This window comes from Hordeum vulgare, chromosome 3H (genome assembly GCF_904849725.1).
Source record: "Hordeum vulgare subsp. vulgare chromosome 3H, MorexV3_pseudomolecules_assembly, whole genome shotgun sequence".
NCBI classification, from domain to species: Eukaryota; Viridiplantae; Streptophyta; class Magnoliopsida; order Poales; family Poaceae; genus Hordeum; species Hordeum vulgare.
The window spans coordinates 93,496,637-93,512,671 of NC_058520.1; the positions used below are offsets into that span (position 1 = coordinate 93,496,637).

At 40.1% G+C, this 16,035-nt stretch overlaps 1 pseudogene; it reads left to right on the forward strand.

The window, feature by feature from the left end:
• Positions 1-1,568: 1,568 nt before the first annotated feature.
• LOC123441538 lies at positions 1,569-3,710 on the forward strand (annotated as a pseudogene).
• Positions 3,711-16,035: the final 12,325 nt, after the last annotated feature.

Genomic DNA, 16,035 nt, shown 5'->3' on the forward strand with positions numbered 1-16,035 from the left:
TACATCTCCGTTGGAGCGGTGTGGAGGCACAATGCTCCCCAATAAGCCACTAGGGCCACCGTATTCTCCTCACACCCTCGCACAATGCAAGGTGCCGTGATTCCACTATAGGTGCCCTTGAAGGCGGCGACCGAACCTTTAGAAACAAGGTTGGGGCAATCTCCACACAATGCTTGGAGGCTCCCAACAAGACCACGGAGCTTCACCACAATGGAATGTTGCTCCGAGGTGACCTCAACCGTCTAGGGTGCTCAACCACCCAAGAGTAACAAGATCCACAAGGGATTAGTAGGGGGAATCAAATGTCCTTTGGTGGAAGTGTAGATCAAGGCCTTCTCAAGCAATCCCTAGAAAATCAACAAGGTTGATTGGCTAGGGAGAGAGATCGGGCTAAAATAAGCTTGTGGAGCAACAATGGAGCTTAGAGGGGTCAAAGGTGAGCTCTAGGAAGAAGAAGATACCTTTATATAGTAGGGGGGCAGATCCACCCGTTACCCACCTACCACATAAAGGTACAAGCGGTACTACCGCTACCTAGAGCGGTACTACCGCTCCTGGGAGCGGTACTACTGCTCAGCTTCTCACCAACCACGGTAGTACCGGGATACTACCGTGCCACCACCTCCTGGGGAAAAGTATGCGAGAAAAGCCCGTCAGCGCGGTAGTATACTAATACTACCGCACTGAGGACGGTAGTACCACCCTTGGAGCGGTAGTAAAAAACTACTACCGTACTTTGAGTGGTAGTACCGCTCCTGGAGCGGTAGTAAAAGCTTACTACCGCACCTGGGGCGGCAGTACCGCTCTTGGAGTGGTAGTAAAATTTTACTAGCGCTCTGAGAGCGGTACTACCGCTGTGCCAGCGATACTACCGCTGGTACAGCGGTACTACCGCTTACCCTTTTCGCATAGGCATAGAAAACACTCATGGGGGCTCCAGTGAGGCCAAAATATAGGTGGGTGCTTGAAGTGTGTGCGTGAGGATTCCACCGAAACCTTTCCGACGCGGACCCCCTCTTAATAAGAGGACTTTCCTATGACTCAATCTAGGAAGAGAAATGTAGAAGAAAATCCGTCTTTGAGAACCTCCGAGGGGCGTCGAGTCATCTTGTGCCTAGAAGAGAATATTCTGAAATGCTCAATCCCCAAAATTAGTCCGCACAACAATTGTCATCAATCACTAAAACCACTTAGGAGAAATATGCCCTAACAACCTCCTCCTCCTGTGATCCAAAAATATCGGGAGGAAAACCAAGCCCACGCACGCACCAAGCCCACACACGTCTCGTCCCGCAGACCCCCACCCACGTCTCCCATCCACACACCGCCCAAATCAGGCGGCGATCCGTTTATCGCATCGCCGGTCGCCGCTCCCCAACTCCCTTCAGGCCGTTTCCCCCTCCACTGCCGCACCTTGTCCCTCACCCTTTGGGATGAGGCGGTGCAGGCGTGTAGTGTTTCATGGGCAGGCGGCGTGGGATGTGGAAGTCAAAAGCTGAGAGGGTTTTGGGCGTGGGTGCGGGTGTGGACGAGGGGGGCTGAGGTAGGACGCCACGACGAAGGCCGCCATGTCGGCGAGCCTGACCATTCGTGCCTCGCGGTCGTGCAAGGTGAGGAAGAGGAACAAATCTGATCTTTGAGGGCAGGCCGTCCAGGAGGAGGAGGTGCTGCCGATCTCAATGATGGCACACCAACAGATAGGTTGGAGGAGGAAGACCAAAGACTTCGATGCACCGATCTCCTTGGGCAACGATTGCTATCCTGCCTGGAACCTGGATCACCTTTACCTATGCTTCCTCATCTCACCATGTCATCGACCTGTGAGCGACCTTTCTTCCCTCCCTCGTGGTGTGATCTATGTTCTCTCTCTTTTATTGTGGGGTGTGTGATCTATGTTCTCTGGTTCAAAATTGTGTTGATCTGATCTGATATAGTTTTATTGTGGGACACAGGGATCAGGCTTGAAACACGAGAATCACATGAGGAGAAGCATACCATTTCAATACTTGGTCCCGTATAATTTCTAACAACCTGATCTTCAAGTCAACCGTGGTGTTCACAAGGTATATAATATCTGATATAACTAAGTCCCGGTGTGAAACTGTATCTCATCAGAATACCGTCTGGTTGTTCCAGCATTATGAGTTATTTCCTACCCAAATTATTTACTAATTTTCCTTTTGATGTTAGGGTAGTTATCTGATTGTTGTTACGTTTTATTTTATCCAGAGTACTTCTGTTCTTTCAGCAGATGCAATACAAAGCTTTTGTAATGACTAAATACATTTGTGTTTCCTTTTCCCAGAATTTTCTATTCTCATTGAAGGAGGAAAACTCACCCTTGAAGGTCATAGACTTTGGTTTCTCTGACTTTGTAAAGCCAGGTTAGTCTAACATATTTCCATTCAGATTTTTGTTTAACATTTTGTTTTTACTGCATTTAAATGTGACTGTATTGTGACACACAACAATTGTTACATCTTCAGATGAAAGACTCAATGACATTGTTGGAAGTGCGTATTATGTTGCTCTTGAGGTGCTTCATCGATCTTATGGAACTAAGGGAGATATGTGGAGCATTGGAGTAATTGCCTACATTTTGCTTTGTGGGAGCCGACCTTTCTGGGCACGCACAGAATCTGGAATATTTCGAGCTGTCCTTAAGGCAGAACCAAGGTTTGATGAGGCCCCATGGCCTACTCTCTCTGCTGAAGTCAAAGACTTCGTAAAAAGGTTGCTTAATAAGGATTACCACAAGAGGATGACTTCCTCATAAGCTCTCACTAAGAACTATATTTTTTGGCACTATTGTACAGTAATGTCCTCCTTAGGAAGACCATCCTTCTGCAGAATGATGCTTAACTGTTTACTTGTGCAATGGTACCTGTCGGTCACCCATGGATCCGAGATGCACAACAAGTGAAGATTCCTTTAGATATGATAATCTACAAGCTTATGAGAGCTTATATCAGTTCATCTTCATTGCGGAAGTTTGCTTTGAGGGTATACACTATGCACTTGAAACAGACTTAAGAAAACAAAGCGTATAGGATTCTATGCATATTATTTGTTGCAAATTTGTTCTTCAATATGCAGTCCATAATATATTTTCTTTCCCACATTTTTTTTGCATTGAGTACTTGAGATACCAAAGTTCGCTGTTATATAAATATATTAGTCTGTATAGTTAGTTTCATACCATTATGTCCTGAGGCCATGTCTTATGGATGTCCATTTATTTCGCAGGCCCTAGCTAAGACATAGACAGCGAATCAACTGTTCTATCTGAAAGAGCAGTTTGAATTGCTGGGTCCAAATAAGAGTGGTTATATCTCCTTGCAAAATTTGAAATCGGTTAGTAATATTACATTCATTACTCAGTCTAATTTACATCATGCAGTTGGTGAAAATGGAAAATGGAACTTGCAGGCTTTGGTGAAGAATTCCACGGACGCAATGAATGATTCCCAGGTTATCGACTTTGTTAACACGGTAAGCCTTCTCCAGATCTTGAGCTGTATGATTTTTTAGACTGGGACGCCCACTTACCTGCCAAGATGGTGTACCAGGTATGCACCCTTCAGTACAGAAAGTTGGATTTCGAAGAGTTTGCGGCCTCTGCCATCAGCGTATATCAGATGGAAGCCCTGGAGACCTGGGAACAGCACGCTCGGCGCACATACGAGTTGTTCGACAGTGAGGGTGGTTGAAGGTTCTTTCCCTTATTTTTCATTCTTCCTGCAGTTTTTGGTTGATGTATGATTTCTTCCTTCTAAAAGATGTATGGTAATGCGCGAACTTAACCTCAAACTAATTATACATACTTTCTTTGATTTGCTAGATGTTCATGCTTTAGTTGTAGGAGACACATGCCTTCTATGTTCTTGTCATTGTTTTTCTGCTGTCAATTTACAATTTACATAGTTTTCATTCCACAATATCTTCTCCTTCCATTGCCATATGCATATATGGTTATAACTCTTGTATAATTATAGAGTGCGTTCGTTGGTTGGGACCAACCACGGACCGACTACCTCTAGCTTGTGCTCCACCACGCTTGCCCTTGGTAGGTTAGTGTGCACAAGCTGGTTTCTAACAAACGCATGCGACTATACATGTAAAGATTACAAATTGTTGAAGTCTTTTTTTACTGATTGGATCACAAGCCGAGACTGGCATGTTGCAACTTCTGTGTTGGATGTGGTGTGTGGGTTAATGGGTGGCTCAAGGTTCTTTCCCTTATTTTTCATTCTTCCTGCAGTAAATTATATGTTGATCCCGAGGTGCTTCCGAAGATCAGGTTGACTTGAAACAGTATCTCGTTCAATACTTGGTCCAAAAATTTCACACTATGACTTTGTAAATAAATGATATGGCATTCGGTGTGCACTTAGATTATTTCTCACATGTCTCTGGTTAAAAATCCATTTGGTGGGCAAGCATGTACTAATGGAACTCTCTTCAGTTTCTATATATCCTTATCCGATTTCGGTAAGAATTCATGCATTTTTTGTTTTCATATTTGAAAACCAGTATGTTTATGGCTTTATGCAACGCTCGCTTTGATCAGATAATGACAATACGTTCAGCTCAAGAAAATCACAGGGAGTCCAAAATCCAAATACTTGAAAAACATACACCTACATATGAACCTTACCAATCCATAAAAATATCGAATGACAAATAAGAGCTAGCTTATCATTTTATGGTGAAACTATATGGAATAAAATAGTGTAATGACACTGAAGCTAGAAGAAAGGTTGTCTTACCTGGGTAAGGTAAATAAGATGTGTGTCGAGAAAATTTCGAACCAACGAAAGAAGATATGAAGCTGATGGAACAAATACAACTAATGCAACATTGTTATGTTGTTCCGTGGCAATGCACGAACATTTAGCTAGTATATCGAAATGAGTAATAAATCCTGATCAATTCCTTCTAAATACAACTAGTAGTATAATTCTTCAGTAACTAATCGAGTAACTTTCTTTTTTTAGAGAATCAAATTAACTCCTAGATGTTTAGGACACTCTTTTTGTTTCTTTATATAAGGCATATTTGTTTATGGGTCGCGTTAACCATCATACATGTGGCACCTAGGGGTATATGTCGCACGCCCCGTGTGGCATCGATGCAGGACTGCCCGCACGCACACGTCTGGGCGTCCCCTATTGCAGCCCGCACGTGTGGTATCCAGATCGATCGCCCGCACGTCCGGGCTTGCCACCCCGCGGGCCGCATGAACAAATGCACCCACCATCCTCAACCGTCGTCCCTCCCCCACTAGTAGAAAACGGGGCTATAGTCCCGGTTCTCCAACCGAGACTATTAACTTGGGACTAAAGACTCCTCCCCTTTAGTCCCGGTTTGCCCCGAACCGGGACTAAAGGCCCTCCACATGGTTGCTGGGGCTCAAGGATCTTTAGTCCTGGTTAGTGTTACCAACCCGGACTATTTTTTTACAATTTTCAAATATTTGAATTATTTGACAATTTAATCTGTAATCACCCCTACTCACTTCTCTAACGCGGAGCACTCATTTCAAATCGTCTAACTTCCCGGCCAACCACTCACTCCACTCATTTCAAATCATCTAAGTTTTCGGCCGGTCACCCATCCGCTCACTAATCCAGCCCAAGCACACTTAACTTTCCGATTCTATCTCCACTAGTTTCCAAGTCTTCATTTGTTGTTTTCTTGACAATAGTAAGCTATTAATCCTATTAACCCTTAGGTCTTGATGTCACATGATTTAATTTTTTGAATCCCAAACAATTACGAATTATAAACAACAATGTTTAATAAACAAAAATAATTAATGAAAAAACTTGGAAAAACTTCAAAAAAGGAAAAAAACTCAAAAAATCAAATAATTCTTAAAAAGCATAAAAATCAAAAATAAATAATAATAAGTAATAATAATAGTATTGAATTTGAATGAAAATCAAATAAGTAATAATATTATTTTATTCATTTTTTGCCATTTATTCATTTAATATGACATAATTAATATCTTCAAATCTATAAATCAGAATTCGACAAATAATATATCCATTATTATCAGAAAAATGTGAGGAATCCAAATATGACATCTTGTTTCTAAATAAAATTGGAAACAATTAAAATAGAAATAAAGTAATATTAACTAATTATAAAAACAAAATTATTGTCAAGCAACACAAACTAAAGTTAATTATATTAAACTCGCAAAAAGAATTACTCTTTAATATAGCAAAACTAATTCTATCAACTAAAGTGCCAACTTTCAACCTTTTCAGTGTTCATTTGTATTGCTTTTTAATTTGATGGTCATTTAGCCCAAAAAACCATTAAATGCATGAAAAGTAGCAAATTAAGTTAGAAATGGTTGAAATTTGAAGATGTGGCTTAGAATGATGCATATTGAATGCACAAAAAGTCTGGAATTGAAATAAGTTAAAAAATGAAATGTCTTTGTAACACATGAGTTTTCGTTCGAAACCCACATACTTCGAAGGAGAGTGTCCAGTTTGTACACGAAATGCATCCAGTTTTTTCTGTAACCCTCTCAACTTTTTAGCACATGCTATGTGGTTGAAATGATGATACCATGCGAGGTTTCAACCTTTTGAGTGTTCATTTGTATTGCTTTTTTAATTTCAGGGTCATTTAGCTCAAAGAAAATCATTAAATGCATGCAAAGTAGCAAATGAAGTTAGAAATGGTTTAAATTTGAAGATGTGACTTAAAATGGTGCATAGTGAAAGCACAAAAATTGTGGAGTTGAAATAAGTTAAAAAAATGAAATGACTTTCTAACAGTTGAGTTTTCGTCTCAAATCCTCATACTTAGAAGGAGATGGTCTAGTTTGTACACGAAGTGCATCCATTTTTTGATGTAACCCTCTCAACTTTTTATCACATGCTATGTGGTCGAAATGATGATACCATGCCAAGTTTCAACATTTTTAGTGTTCATTTGTATTGCTTTTTTAATTTCACGATCATTTAGCTCAAAAAAATCATTAAATGCCTGAAAAAAGCAAATGAAGTTAGAAAGGGTTGAAATTTGAATATGTGGCTTAGAACGGTGCATAGTGAATGCACAAAAAGTCTGGAGTTGAAATAAGTTTTAAAAAATGAAATGCGTTTGTAATAGATGAGTTTTCATCTCAAACCCTCATACTTCGAAGGAGATGGTCCAGTTTGTACACGAAGTGCATCCAGTTTTTGCTGTAACCCTCTCAACTTTTTATCACATGCTATGTGGTCGAAATGATGATACCATGCCAAGTTTCAACCTTTTTAGAGTTCATTTGTCGTGACAAGAATTGAAAACAACAATTAAATGACTAAAACAACTATATAAGAAAAACACTACTGTTTTAATTAAAATCGTAATTTAAATTATTCTAAAAAATGATAAAATAGATCTTACTGTGACAACAATCTAACATGTGATTAGGAGCAAAAAGAATTAAATTTAAAACTATTTTTAAACTCAAGTTATTCACAATCTAGGGTTTAAAGAAAAATTGAACAAATTCGAATTTAAATCATTAAAATTTGAAAACTAAGGCACAAACAGGAACTAGACAAAATTTTGAATCTAATACAAAAAGAATCACTCAAAAACATAAAATATCCTAAAAGATATAAGGAATTTAAACGAGAAACTAAAAATAGACAACAAATAGCAAAATAGAAAAGAAACTTTCAAAACCCTTTAGTTTGGGTTGGTATCTCCAACCGGGACTAAAGCTTAGACCCCCTAGCCTGACGCCAGCCTGCCACCACCTCTTTAATCCCGGTTGGTAACACCAACCGAGACTAGAGGTCACATATGAACCGGGACTAAAGCCTAGCCGTAGGAACCGAGACTAGAGGTCACATTAGTCTTGGTCCAAAATCCAACCGGGACTAATGCTCCGAACGAAAGGTCCTTTTTCTACTAGCGCCCCACACGCCAGAGTACCACCCCACCGTCAGTCGTCTACCACCTCCGGATCGACAAATCTCCCCTATCTCCGTCCCCTCCCGTCGCAAATCGCCATGGCAACCAAACAAGAACACTAGCGCCCCTCGACGAAAAAACAGAAAAAAGATTAACAAAGGTGAGAAAACATCATGGATCATGCCATTCTCCTCTCTCCCCCCTTTTCTTATTTCAATTCAAAAATTGCCCTCATGGATCCACATGGTCATGGCAACCAGACCAGAGATTTCCTAGTTTTGTACCGCCACTACAAGAAATATGCTCATACATGATGTTCTTTCAGATGTCGTTGATGAATTCGTCATAAATCGATGACGATTTCATCCGAGATTGTCGTAAGCCGTTTGAGGGGATCAAATCTACATATAAATTACGACGATGTGAGTCAAAAACGTCGTAACCGCATAAGATGAGATCGTCATAACTTTTACGACGATTATAAAAATGTCGTAACATGTTCTAACTATGTTGACATGTCACTCGCGGGTCCATTCCATACCACCTCATCCTAGTTTGTGAAGCAACCTACTATTCTGTCATTCGAAAAATTCTCATAAATACTTTGGATCATATATTCCTCAAATATGTGAATACCCTTCCTTCCATAGTTCAAAAATAATTCGGCAATATTGATTTTCCTATTCTGTTCAAAATACACTTTGTGAAGGAACTACTATTTCTATTTCTTTGATTAACCTCATATTTTTTGGGCACTCTTTCCTATCCAAATCATTGCCCCATGAAAACTTTCGTAATGATTTGTCTACTAAATCTTTCTCACCAAATTTCCAAAGTTTGTGTTGAACTAACAACTTTGTGAAGGAAGTACTAGATAGGAATATCCTCATGAGTTGATTCTTTCCACATCTTCTATGTGCCCAAAACATAGCTCTCCACAAAATTTTAGCCGCATCTAAAATCCATGTGAGCTCATCATCCAATCTTTGTTTCTGGTAATATTTTCATTTTGTGAAGCAACTACATTTTATATTGCTTTATAGTTGATGAAAATTTACCACGGGATGAAACTGATCATATAACCTCACTCCACCAAATTTTAGCTTATTTAATTCATCCAGTTTCCCTCAATATTTTTCCCAATATTCTGTTCAGTAGAGAGCATTGTGAAGGAAGTACAATTTTTGTTTATCCAAATTTTATGAAATTTTTATAGTTCCTTAATGTGCCCAAAATTATCATCCTCCTCCAAATTTCAGCTCAATCCAATCATCTATGTGAGCCCAGTTTCAATTACCATTTTCTGTATATTTTTTGAAGGAAGTGTCACTTTGGCATGCCCAAATCGTATGTTTTTTTTACAGTGCCTTCATATGCCCAAATTAACATCATACACCAAATTTCAGCTCAATCCATACATTCATTTGATCCCAGCTTAAACATCCATATTTCTGCACAGCGTGTTACTTTGCAAAGCAAGTGCCACCTAGATTCATCCATTTGAGCTAAAAATTTGCCCAGAGAGTATCCTTAGTATATGATCATCCTCAGCCAAAATTTAGGCCCATTGTCCATGTGCATTACCCGCACCGCTAATCAAACACTTGGCTGCTAATTCATGTTTGAGCTTAGTTCAGTCTCCTCGTGAGATTGTTCTATTGTATTCTTCTTCCTAACACCTACCGAGGGATTGTCCAACCCACCAGACATGCCTATTCCACCCAGAACGCGTGGCAACACAACGGTTAGGCGGTGACCATGGGACTGGCATGCAAGTTCACGCGCTCTGGAGTTGGGGCCCTCGACCACCATCCAAACCTCGACGTCAAGCCACCACACCATGTATTTATGATTAAATAGATACTTATGTACCTATAAATGATTTTTGGGAAAAATAAATAGCAAACTATAATGCAGCTGTAGTTCAAATTTAACCCGCTTCCAACTGAATCGACATAAATTTGTTTTTTTCACCAGAGGTGGATAAAAGCTTTTAACACCCAACCATTTTGTCAATTGTACATTAAATACGTCCTAGTATTTTATAAAAATGATTTGGTCCAATTTTGAAACAAATATATGGTAGGTCCTTCACAAAAAAATTCATTTTGGGCACTTGAAAAATGGAAAATGATTTTTACATACAAGGAAAATGAAAACTTCCTTAATCAACATTGTTTACCATTCCAATATGCACACTTGTGCATAATATTATGTCATTCCAACAAACTATGTCATGAATGTGGCCATAAGATTGATCATTTGGCTTGAAAGCCATGAATCTTCAAACATGATAATCCATTTCTAAGAACACTTTTTTTAAATAATTGTCGTATTACAAGTTTATTATTTTTCCTGGTAACTTTGTCACATATAATGACACAATGAAAAGTTTTTCCATTTTTTGATTTGTTTTTGAATTTTTCACGGCCATTTAAAAATGCGGTCAAAACAGCGGGTATGACCTTTCCTACCTAGTGGTTGAATCTTGGAAATATTTTGGTGTTTCTCTGATTAAATAAATACTTGTGTACTAAGAAATTATTTTTGGGAAAAAAAGAGCAAACTATAATGTAGCGGCAGTTCAAATTTGACCCGCTTTCAACTAATTCAACGAAAATTTGTCTTTTTCACGAGAGGTCGATAAAAGCCTTTAACACCCAACCATTTGGTCAATTGTACATTAAATATGTCTAGTAAGTATGAAAAATGATTTGGTCCAATTTTGCAACAAATATATGTTAGGTCCTTCACAAAAAAACTCATTTTGGGCACTTGCAAAATGGAAAACGGATTTTTCATACAAGGAAAATGGAAACTTCCTTAAGAAACATTGTTTGCCATTCCAATAGGCACCCTTGTGCACAATATTAGATCATTTAAACAAACTATGGCATGAATGTGGCCATAAGATTGATCATTTTGCTTGAAATCCATGAATTTTCACACATGATAGCTCATTTCTGAGAACACATTGTAAAAATAATTACCGTATTACAAGTTTATTATTTTTCCTCGTAACTTGGTCACATCTAATGACACAATGTGAAGGTTTTCCATTTTTTTGATTTTTTCATGGCCATTTCAAAATGCGGTCAAAACGGCGGGTATGACCGTTTCTACCTAGTGGTTGAATTTTGGAAAACCTTTGGTGTTCTCTGATTAAATAGATACTTGTGTACCTAAAAAAGATTTTTGGGAAAAATAAAGAGCAAACTATGAGGCAGCTGGAGTTCAAATTTGACCCGCTTTCAACTCATTCAATAAAAAATTATCTTTTTCATGGCTTTCTACACCCAATTATTTGGTGAATTGTACATTAAATGTGGCCTAGTATTTTAGAAAATTGGGTTGGTCCAATTTTGCAACAAATATATGGTAGGTCCTTCACAAAAAACTCATTTTGGGTACTCGAAAAATGGAAAATAAATTTTTAGTCCAAAGAAAATGGAAAATGAATTTTCCGTCCAAATAATATCAGATCATTTGAACAAACTATGCCATGAATTTGGCCATAAGATTAATCATTTTGGGCACCCGAAAAATGAAATATAATTTTTTTTCGAAAGAAAATGAAAGTCACTCTTGACATGTAACCATTTGGCCAATTGCGCATAAATTATGGTCTAATATTTTTGAAAAAATGGTGCAGTTCAAATTTGTAAGAAATATTTGGTAGGTTCTGCACAAAAAGTTGAATTCTGACAAACTGTTTTCACAGAAATTATAAGAAAATGAAAATATCCCAAATCACATTGTTTGTCATCCCAAAGTAGACACATATGTGTATAATATTGTTTAATTCTAACAAACTGTATGTTTACCCCGAATAAGAGGGTGAAAAATATAAGAAAAACAAAAGGAAAAGCGAAAATTACACAAGCTTAAGTCTGATTGGTGGAATGAGTTTTGACATGGATCGCTGACATGACAAACATCCACCCATCCATCCATTCATCCACCCGTCCATCCATCCAACCGCATCAAACCTCACCCAACCCATCGTGCCCTCCTCTTCCTCTGTTTGCACGAACCCTAGCCGCCGCTTCCCTCTCTCCCCCGATCTAGATCGACAGGTCCGTCTGCCGCCGCCCCTCCGCCCCTTCATTCCCTCTCCCATCCGCTTCCCTCCCACCCGATACGGATCGCCCTACCCTAGCCGCCGCCGTGATCTGACCCGGGGCTGCCGCGACGGCAACGCGGAGAGGAGTGCCGCCCCGCAGAGTGACTGCGCCGTTCGTGTGGAGGCCGTCGCCAAGGAGGGCAACGACGCCGGTGGCATGGTGGCCACTGCGGAGGGCAGCGACTACGCTGCCCTAGAGACGGTCGGCGTTGGCGCCAAGGAGGGCGTCGCCCCGAAGAAGAAGGGGGTCTGCTCCTGTGGCCAGAAGGAGGTCAGGTCCTGCCGCCGCGAGCTCCTCCCGCTCGCCCGTCCGCTTCGTCGCCGCCGCCACCGCCGCCATGTCCTCCTCCTCCGTGCCCGGCGGCAGCCGGAAGCCTCGCTGCCTCGCCGCCGAGCATAGCCCCTACCTGCTGCAGCACGCACACAACCCGGTGAGCGATCCCTCCACTCCACTCCACCTACGCTCTGCTCGCGCCATGGTTCCCCTCCCCCGCGAGCCGCAGGGGCGTTTCGCCGAGCACCTTGCGGTCGCGCGCGTGCTCCTTTGTATTCGCCTGGTTCGGGGAGCACCTACTTTAGTTTTGGGTGTGTGTGGCCGAGGAGCGCATAGCTGAAGACGTGGTTGAGCTATGTTTACGAGTTCACATCCTAAAAATTCAGACCCTTCCGAAACATCTAGGCGAGACAAATGTTTGCAGTTTGCTTGCCTTACACTCTTTGATGTCTTTCGGATTGTATGTGGATTATAGGTAACATTGTTGAACTTGCGTACTTACGGATTCCATATGCAGGTTGACTGGTATCCTTCGGGAGATGAGGCTTTCGAGAAGGCTCGCAAATTGGACATCCCCATCTTTCTGTCAAGTAATGCACTCTCCAAAATACAATATAGCTAGTACTCCATTTAGTACCACTGCGATTGGTTGAATATTAGGACAATTATGCTACAACTACCAATTGGACTGATTCGTTGATTTGGTAACTCTATAAACATTTTGAGTTAGATCACTTGCCGATTCATGGTGCTATATCTCGGAGCGACTGCCAATCAGGCTCTCTAAAATTTCTAATAAATTGTCGTGTAGTGGGTGGGCGTCGCCAAGTCCAACTAAAGTTAGATTCAGCCAAATTCATCTGTTTCATGAAATCCAAACTTACTTGTGACTTGTGTTATACAAATTTAGTTAGTCCTCTTCTTATACTGATTTACCGCTGAACTGTGGAGTACGAAGCGCAATCGCGACGGTGTTGAGATATGGACGCCAAGAAGAGGTATTCAGCTGGACAAGTTACTTGGACTACATTCAGAGATAGAGCCCCCAGAGATGATAGGGTATGCGGAGGAAAACAAAGCGGTCTTCCTCAGGAAAGTTGAGGCTGACTACATGGTCCATCTTGAGACATTGCAATTCAAAAAACTCCCCAAGACAACCCTCGGTTCTTACTATCACCCATTAGAAACTTTCTATACTCCACGTACTAGTACTAGCATGCCTTCTTACTATCAGTTCACCTGCATGTTGATCTAACTATCTTGTTGATGCCTCCTCGTATTTACTTGGCATTTGTTTTTTGGAATGTCATTGGTCCTTTGACCTCTTATGCTTGTATAACATGCATTAGTGGTGGAAAAGAATGAGTTGAAGTTGTGAAGCATTCATGGTGGACACAATGGGCACGATACACAAAACAATTGCTCAGTTAGATATGCTATTGTGATGTATTGGTTGAGCAGGTAAGCTTATCTTCTGCATGCAAGTTGAGGTATATGAACTGTTCTTATATGAAAACAAGTTGGTTGATTGTCAAGTTGTGATCGGTTTGAGTGAAAAATTAGGACTTGAGCGAGCGTGATCTGGTTACCGGAGTGAAATATCTTGGTATAATGAGTATATTCGTATTCCCTTTGTACAAATTTCTGAATGGAGCAAATAATATCCTTTGTACTGAAATTTCTTTTGTCATAAAAGAATTTGGCGGACCAAAAGGGGTGTATATGTTTCCATTCCTTATCATTTTCTCATAGATTCATATTTTCCCTAGGTTTTTGAATATATTATAAATACATCTGGATTAAGAAATCTTCATGAAAGAAATGCCTAATGGGCAAATTGATTATTATTGTTTGAAGTACACACTATTACAGTTTTTGAATATATTATACATACACAGCTTGACTGAAGATCATTAAAAAGGTTAGTTACTGCTAACAAAGGAAATTCTGCAGTAATACTAATTCATGTACTACTGCCTACTAGCATTATTACACCATTTTCCCTCAAAATTGGCTTGGTAATGCTAAATTTAGCATAACTGCATCTAGCTAAACAAATCTTGGTAATGAAATGCCTAATACTCCGATATATCAGCAGCATGACTTTGAATGCACTAAAACTCGAACAACTCATTTGGTCAGTAAGACAGGTGCGGAAAGTGAGAGTTTCTTATTCTTGTAGCATGTATTTGACAGTAATTTGACATATGTATATACCAAGCACGAACAGTTTTGTAGTGTTAGGATAGTAAGAGTAAGAGGTCTGCGTCATGTATTTGACTAGTTGTTACTCGTTTGCTTACCTGGATATAGAAATGTGTTGCCGTGTTAGTAAAATTTGGTCTTCTGTTGTTTCTATTGAGTAGGGGATGAGTACCTTGTGGTCGGCACTGATGGAGTTGGGACGAAGCTGAAGCTCGCGTTTGAGACCGGTATTCAGGACACGATCAGAATCGACCTGGTATGTTTCTGCTTGCTGTTCATACATGTTGTCTGTCATGTTTCCTAGGAGAGTCGGTCAATGAACGTTCTTTGTCTGATCCATTGCGCCAGGTTGCTATGAGTGTCAATGACATTGTAACGTACAGTGCGAAGCCATTGTTCTTCCTAGATTACTATGCTACGAGCAAGCTCGATGTTGACCTTGCAGAGAAGGTACTATCAATGTAGCTGCTTATTTAACACGGTAGTTCTTTCTCTTGCTCATTTTATCTGTCTTGTGCCCATGGAGGATGATATCTATGTGCCTTTGACTGTAACTTTGTTTTGTACTTTCATAGATCATCAAGGGGATTGTGGATGGATGCCAGCAATCAGATTGTATTCTGTTGGGAGGAGAGGTGAGATATTCTGGAATAATGCACAAATTTATAAACTGTGAGAGTACCTAACGATATGTGCACATCAATCTACTAGTAACTAGAAGATCTGGCTATTTGAATGTTTATTCTTTGTTTTCATATAATATGGTTCGTGATTGCTCTAGTTTTGGCGGAACAAAGGGACATGCTTCTGTAGGACGATAATAATGCTTGAGGTGCAGAGATTGATCGACAATGCATAGATCGGTCCCTTTTCTTTCACATGGAAGCGATTCGATAGTATTTCACGTTTCCTGGTTGTTCAGTATTATCTAGTCATTGAATTATACCGAAGACAAAACCATTTAGGCAGATTCATGTTCACCTGTGCATATATAGATCTTGTTCAATTCATTTATACCATCTGACTGCGTCATAATTGACCCGTTGGCTCTATCTAATATGCATGTAAATATGATATACAATCTCCTGGAACTCTAATTTGTCTCTGGTCGCTCATCAGTATGTATGCCTCACAGTTGGTGTAATCTGATTTGACACTGCCTTGTGCTCTTGGAAAGGAGAATCTGTTCTCTCTTGTTGTGAATTTCAATTTTATCTCTAGGGAGAGGGAATAAAGGGAGACTTCTTATCATCATTACATCAACTACTCATGTTTGACGTGGTTCCTCAATCAATAAACTAAGAACACTGAGAATCTGTAACAAATTTCCTTGCACTGATATTGATCTTCTGTGCACAAGTGATGGCTGGCAGAAGTTTGCTACTACCTAGCTTCCGCAGCAAGCCACTCCTCAACTGTTGGGTTCCATTTTCAGTGTTGTTAAATTTTTTGTGGGGTTAATAATGGGTTTTACAAGAAGTTTTTATTCATGCTGGTGTAC